The sequence below is a fragment of the Salvelinus alpinus genome, chromosome 24, assembly GCF_045679555.1.
Source record: "Salvelinus alpinus chromosome 24, SLU_Salpinus.1, whole genome shotgun sequence".
Taxonomy (NCBI): domain Eukaryota; kingdom Metazoa; phylum Chordata; class Actinopteri; order Salmoniformes; family Salmonidae; genus Salvelinus; species Salvelinus alpinus.
Genome location: NC_092109.1, coordinates 28,821,894 through 28,829,407, shown reverse-complemented (window position 1 = coordinate 28,829,407; position 7,514 = coordinate 28,821,894).

Sequence of the window (7,514 nt, the reverse complement as noted above, 5' to 3'; positions counted from 1 at the left end):
GAGTGTTGTATGGCATTGAAGCTTGTTTGGAGGTTAGTTAGCACAGTGTCCAAGGAAGGGCCAGAAGTATACAGAATGGTGTCGTCTGTGTAGAGGTGGATCAGGGAATCGCCCGCAGCAAGAGCAACATCATTGATGTATACAAAGAAAAGAGTCGGCCCGAGAATTGAACCCTGTGGTACCCCCATAGAGACTGCCAGAGGTCCGGACAACATGCCCTCCGATTTGACACACTGAACTCTGTTTGCTAAGTAGTTGGTGAACCAGGCGAGGCAGTCATTAGAAAAACCAAGGCTATTGAGTCTGCCGATAAGAATACGGTGATTGACAGAGTCGAAAGCCTTGGCCAGGTCGATGAAGACGGCTGCACAGTACTGTCTTTTATCGATGGCGGTTATGATATCGTTCAGTACCTTGAGCGTGGCTGAGGTGCACCCGTGACCGGCTCGGAAACCGGATTGCACAGCCGAAAAGGTATGGTGGGATTCAAAATGGTCAGTGATCTGTTTATTAACTTGGCTTTCGAAGACTTTAGATAGGCAGGGCAGGATGGATATAGGTCTGTAACAGTTTGGGTCTAGGGTGTCACCCCATTTGAAGAGGGGGATGACCGTGGCAGCTTTCCAATCTTTAGGGATCTCAGACGATACGGAAGACAAGTTGAACAGGCTGGTAATAGGGGTTGCAACAATGGCGGCGGATAGTTTTAGAAAGAGAGGGTCTAGATTGTCTAGCCCAGCTGATTTGTACGGGTCCAGGTTTTGCAGCTCTTTCAGAACATCTGCTATCTGGATTTGGGTGAAGGAGAAGCTGGGGAGGCTTGGGCGAGTAGCTGCAGGGGGGGCGGAGCTGTTGGCCGGGGTTGGAGTAGCCAGGAGGAAGGCACGGCCAGCCGTTGAGAAATGCTAATTGAAATGTTCGATTATCATGGATTTATCGGTGGTGACCGTGTTACCTAGGCTCAGTGCAGTGGGCAGCTGGGAGGAGGTGCTCTTGTTCTCCATGGACTTTACAGTGTCCCAAAACTTTTTGGAGTTAGAGCTACAGGATGCAAATTTCTGCTTGAAAAAGCTAGCCTTTGCTTTCCTGACTGACTGCGTATATTGGTTCCTGACTTCCCTGAACAGTTGTATATCATGGGGACTATTCGATGCTATTGCAGTCCGCCACAGGATGTTTTTGTGCTGGTCAAGGGCAGTCAGGTCTGGAGTGAACCAAGGGCTATATCTGTTCTTAGTTCTGCATTTTTTGAAAGGGGCATGCTTATCTAAGATGGTGAGGAAATTACTTTTAAAGAATGACCAGGCATCCTCGACTGACGGGATGAGGTCAATATCCTTCCAGGATTCCCGGGCCAGGTCAATTTGAAAGGCCTGCTCGCAGAAGTGTTTTAGGGAGCGTTTGATAGTGATGAGGGGTGGTCGTTTGACCGCGGTACAATAACGGATACAGGCAATGAGGCAGTGATCGCTGAGATCCTGATTGAAAACAGCGAAGGTGTATTTGGAAGGCAAGTTGGTCAGGATAATGTCTATGAGGGTGCCCATGTTTACGGATTTAGGGTTGTACCTGGTGGGTTCCTTGATGATTTGTGTGAGATTGAAGGCATCTAGCTTAGATTTTAGGACTGCCGGGGTGTTAAGCATATCCCAGTTTAGGTCACCTAACAGAACGAACTCTGAAGCTAGATGGGGGGCGATCAATTCACAAATGGTGTCCAGGGCACCGCTGGGAGCTGAGGGGGGTCTATAACAGACGGCAACAGCGAGAGACTTGTTTCTGGAGAGATTAATTTTTAAAATTAGAAGTTCGAACTGTTTGGGTATAGACCTGGAAAGTATCACAGAACTTTGCAGGCTATCTCTGCAGTAGATTGCAGTTCTATCTCGACTGAAAATGTTGTAGTTGGGTATGGAAATCTCAGAATTTTTGGTGGCCTTCCTAAGCCAGGATTCAGACACGGCAAGGATATCAGGGTTGGCGGAGTGTGCTAAAGCAGTGAGTAAAACAAACTTAGGGAGGAGGCTTCTGATGTTAACATGCATGAAATCAAGGCTTTTTCGATCACAGAAGTCAACAAATGAGGGTGCCTGGGGACACGCAGGGCCTGGGTTTACCTCCACATCACCCGAGGAACAGAGGAGAAGTAGGATGAGGGTACGGCTAAAGGCTATCAAAACTGGTCGCCTAGAGCGTTGGGGACAAAGAATAAAAGGAGCAGATTTCTGGGCGTGGTAGAATAGATTCAGGGCATAATGTGCAGACGGGTATGGTGGGGTGCGGGTACAGTGGAGGTAAGCCCAGGCACTGAGTGATGATAAGAGAGGTTGTATCTCTGGACATGCTGGTTATGCTGGGTGAGGTCACCGCATGTGTGGGAGGTGGGACAAAGGAGGTTTCAGAGGTATAATGAGTGGAACTAAGGGCTCCATTGTAAACTAAAACAATGATAACTAACCTAAACAACAGTATACAAGGCATATTGACATTTGAGAGAGACATACAGCGAGGCATAAAGTAATCACAGGTGTTGATTGGGAGAGCTAGCTAAGACAACAACGGGTAAGACAACAACAGCTAATCAGCTAAAACAACAACAGGTAAAATGGCGATGAATGGGCAGAGAGGGTCGGTTAACTACACACAGAGCCTGAGTTCGCGGCTGGGGCCGACAGATAAACAAAAAAATAAACAGAATGGAGTACCGTGATTAAGGGTCAGTCCAGCAGGCATCAGCTATGTAGCCAAGTGATCATAGGGTCCAGGGGGCAGCAATAGATGGAACAGGGAAGCCGCGGAGTAGTCGCTACTACGCTAGCACGCGGGCGACACGGCGTTTAAAGTTAGAAGCCCGGGGCTAGTAGAAGCGTCTGCTCCGACGTCCGACGGAGGCCGGTTGAAGGCACAGCGGATGGAGTATTCGTCGGCAGACCAGTCGTGGTTGTGATGCGGGGCGCCGTGTCGACAAAGGATCCAAGCCAGATGGCGAAAGAGTTATTGTAGTTGTAGTAATTTAGTTTGTTAGCCGGGAGATGCGCCTGGCTCATGGCTAACTGGTGTTAGCTTCGGGGCAGGGGCGTTAGCCACTATAGCCACTCGGTAGCAGCGGTGATCCAGTGCCAAGGTCCAGAGCTTACGGCAAGGATCCGGTGGAGTAGTGGGTTCTAGCCGTGTTTGGGTGGAGTCCGGGTGAACAACTGAGTAGGCCGGGAGGTGGGCCTCAGGGATAGCTTCGGTACTGGGTGACTCGGTGGGTGCTAGCTAGCTAGCTGTGAAGATCAGGAGTAATGGTCCAGGGATTACGGCAGGAATCCGGCGTTGTGGTGGAGAGACAGTCCGATACAGGTAGGCTGGCGAGTATTATCCAGGCAAAAAAAAAAAAAAAGGGCTGGTATCTGTGCAGAAGTTAAAGGCCGCTAGCAGTGGCTAACAATGACTAAATATCTTGTAGCTAATTAGCTGGTTAGCTTCTGATGGCTAGGTAGTTCTTGCTATAAGGTCTAAAAATTAAAAATAATAAAAAGAGATTGAAAATAAAATTGAAATATATACAAAAAAAGACGAAAAATACAAAAGTACACGAGAGGACAAACAAAACATGTCTGCACTGCTACACCATCTTGGATCTGTTAGCTGTATCTAACCCAGTAGAAGCTGTTAAGGAGCCTTTTGGTCCTTGACTTGGTACCGCTTGCCGTGCGGTAGCAGAGAGAACCACCTAGTATATCGGTTCTGACACCCCCTAGTATATAGGTCCTGGATGTCAGGAAGCTTGGCCCCAGTGATGTACTGGGCCGTACGCACTACCCTCTGTAGCGCCTTACGGTCAGATGCCCAGCAGTTGCCATACCAGGCGGTGATGCAACCGGTCAGGATGCTCTCGATGGTGCAGCTGTAGAACTTTTTGAGGATCTGGGGACCCATGCCAAATCTTTTCAGTCTCCTGAGGGGGAATATGTGTTGTCGTGCCCTCTTCACAACTGTCTTGGTGTGTTTGGACCATGATAGTTTGTTGGTGATGTGGACACCAAGGAACCTGAAGCTCTCGACCCGCTCCACTTTAGCCCTGTCGATGTTAATGGGAGCCTGTTCGGCCCTCCTTTTCCTGTAGTCCACGATCAGCTCCTTTGTCTTGCTCACATTGAGGGAGAGGGTGTTTTCCTGGCACCACACTGCAAGGTCTCTGACCTCCTCCCTATAGGCTGTCTCATTGTTGTCGGGGATCAGGCCTCCCACTGTTGTCGTCAGCAAAATGAATGATGGTGTTGGAGTCGTGCTTGGTCATGCAGTTGTGGGTGAACAGGGAGTACAGAAGGGGACTAAGCAAGCACCCCTGAGGGGCCCCAGTGTTGAGGGTCAGGGTGGCAGATGTGTTGTTGCCTACCCTTTCCACCTGGGGGCGGCCCGTCAGGACGTCCAGGATCCAGTTGTAGAGGGAGGTGTTTAGTCCCCGGGTTCTTAGCTTAGTGATGAGCTTTGTGGGCACTATGGTGTTGAACGCTGAGCTGTAGTCAATGAATAGCATTGTCACATAGGTGTTCCTTTTGTCCAGGTGGGAAAAGGCAGTGTGGAGTGCGATTGAGATTGCATCATCTGTGGATCTGTTAGGGCGAATTGGAGTGGGTTTGGTTTTCCGGCATGATGGTGTTGATGTGAGGCATGACCAGCCTTTCAAAGCACTTCATGGCTACCGACGTGATTGCTACGGGGTGGTAATCATTTAGGCAGGTTACCTTAACTTTCTTGGGACTATGGTGGTCTGTTTGAAACATGTAGGTATTACAGACTTGGTCAGGGAGAGGTTGAAAATGCCTTTGAAAACACTTGCCAGTTGGTCCGTGCATGCTTTGAGTATACGTCCTGGTAATCGTTCTGGTGAATCTTGAACTGTTTAAAGGTCTTGCTCACATCAGCTACAGAGAGCGTGATCACACAGACGTCCGGAACAGCTGGTTTTCTCATGCATGCTTCAGTGTTGCTTACCTCAAAGCGAGCATAAAAGGCATTTAGCTTGTCTGGTAGGCTCACGTCAACGGGCAGCTCGCATCTGGGTTTGCCTTTGTAGTCCGTAATATTTTTCAATCCCTTCCACATCCAACGAGCGTCAGAGCCAGTGTAGTCGGATTCAATCTTAGTCCTGTATGAATGCTATGCGTGTTTGATGGTTCGTCTAAGGGCATAGCAGGATTTCTTTAAAGGGTCCGGATTAGTGTCCCTCTCCTTGAAAGCGGCAGCTCTAGCCTTTAGCTCAGTGCGGATGTTGCCTGTTAACTTCTCTAGGGTAGGGGGCAGCATTCCGAATTTTGGATGAAATGCATGCCCAAAATAAACTGCCTGCTTCTCGGGCCCAGAAGATATTATATGCATATAACTGGTAGATTTGGATAGAAAACACTCTAAAGTTTCCAAAACTGTTAAAATAGTGTCTGTGAGTATAACAGAACTGATTTGGCAGGCGAAAACCTGAGAAAAATCCATTCAGAAAGTATTTTTTTGTTGTTGGTTTTGTAGTTTTCTATTCAATGCCATTACAGTATCCATTGACTTAGGACTCAAATTGCAGTTTCTATGCCTTCCACTAGATGTCAACAGTCTTTAGAAATTTTTTCAGGCTTGTATTCTGAAAAATGAAGAAGTAAGAGCAGTCTGAATGAGTGGACCCTAAAGTGTCACAGAGCTTTTTCATGCGCGAGACCGAGAGATTGCGTTTCTTGTTTACCTTTTAAATTGACGACGTTATTGTCCGGTTGAAATATTATCGATTATTTAGGCTAAAAACAACCTGAGGATGGAATATAAACATCGTTTGACATGTTTCTATGAACTTTACGGATACAATTAGGATTTTTTTGTCTTCCTGTTTTGACTGCGTTTGAGCCTGTGGATTACTGAAGAAAACGCGCAAACAAAACTGAGTTTTTTGGATATAAAGAGACTTTATCGAACAAAAGGAACATTTATTGAGTAAATGAATGTCTGCTGAGTGCAACCATATGAAGATCATCAAAGGTAAGGGATTCATTTTATATCTATTTCTGACTTGTGTAACTGTTCTACTTGGCTGGTTACTGTTTGTAATGATTTGTCTAGTGGGCTATGTTCTCAAATAATCGTAAGGTATGCTTTTGCCTTAAAGCATTTTTTAAATCTGACACCGTGGTTGGATTCACAAGAAGTTAATCTTTAAACCTATGTAAAATAAGTTTTGTTTTTTCTGAATTTTTATAATGAGTATTTCTGTATTTGAATTTGGCGCCCAGCAGTTTCACTGGCTGTTGAAGAGGTGGGACGCTAACGTCTCACATACCCAAGAGAGGTTAACAATGGCTTCTGGTTGGGAAATGTACGTGCGGTCACTGTGGGGACGACGTCGTCGATCCACTTATTAATGAAGCCGGTGACTGAAGTGGTACACTCCTCAATGCCGTTGGATGAATCCCGGAACATATTCCAGTCTATGCTATCAAAACAGTCCTGTAGCGTAGCATCCGCGTCATCTGACCACTTCCGTATTGAGGGAGTCGCTGGTACTTCCTGTTTTAGTTTTTTCCTGTAAGCAGGAATCAGGAGGATAGCATTATGGTCAGATTTGCCAAAAGGATATCGAGGGAGAGCTTTATATGCGTCTCTGTGTGTGGAATAAAGGTGGTCAAGAGTTTTTTTTCTCCCTCTGGTTGCACATGTGACACGCTGGTGTCATGAAGTTGCCCTCTTTGGGTACAGCGAGCACCCCTCCCTCTGCACCAGCCCTTTTCTATGCACCATCCCCCTACCCCCCTGTCTCCTACACCCAGGCTGCTGTGGTCAGAGAGAGGTCGTAAAATCCTGGAGGAGATTATCTCCTCATGGCCACAGTATAGAGAGAGAGTAAAGTTTCATAGAGAGAACAAAGGAACTTCTTCCACCTCACAGAACTGGAGAACCGAACAACATTTATCTCCTGGAGAAGGTATAAAAGATCTGTGAAGAATCCAGCTACGAACTGGTCCGTTTGGTACAATTTTGTGAAACTCATTGGAAACAATACGGCCACATTACCATAACTCTGTTTATACAATAGCCTCAGATATGAACCTTACATCTAATTGTTGTACAGGATGAATGAGGAAAGATTCAACTATTTGTGAAATTATGGGATGCTATGTAATGATGTAATGTGAGAGAATTGTATTTCTGTGTAAAGTTTCACTTAAGTCACTGGCACGCTCCCATGAACACAGTTAGGACCTGCCGTCATGAGACAGCCTTTTTCTGCTCTTCCGAATAAAACCCCCACCATGAGAATTTCTCAACAGACCATGTTTCTCTCAATTACGAGAGGACAAAGGTTGCAGACCAGCTTACCTCGATAACGAGAGGGCCAAGGTTTGAGACGATTGCTGAATCTTTTAACCATCCCACGTGGTTAAACTCTTAGACTATCGATACCGGCAGAATAAGAACAAGTTTTTGATATTAATTACTAGTCTGCAGCTAGGAATTCGGTATCATTGAACGCGAAGACCGACAACCGC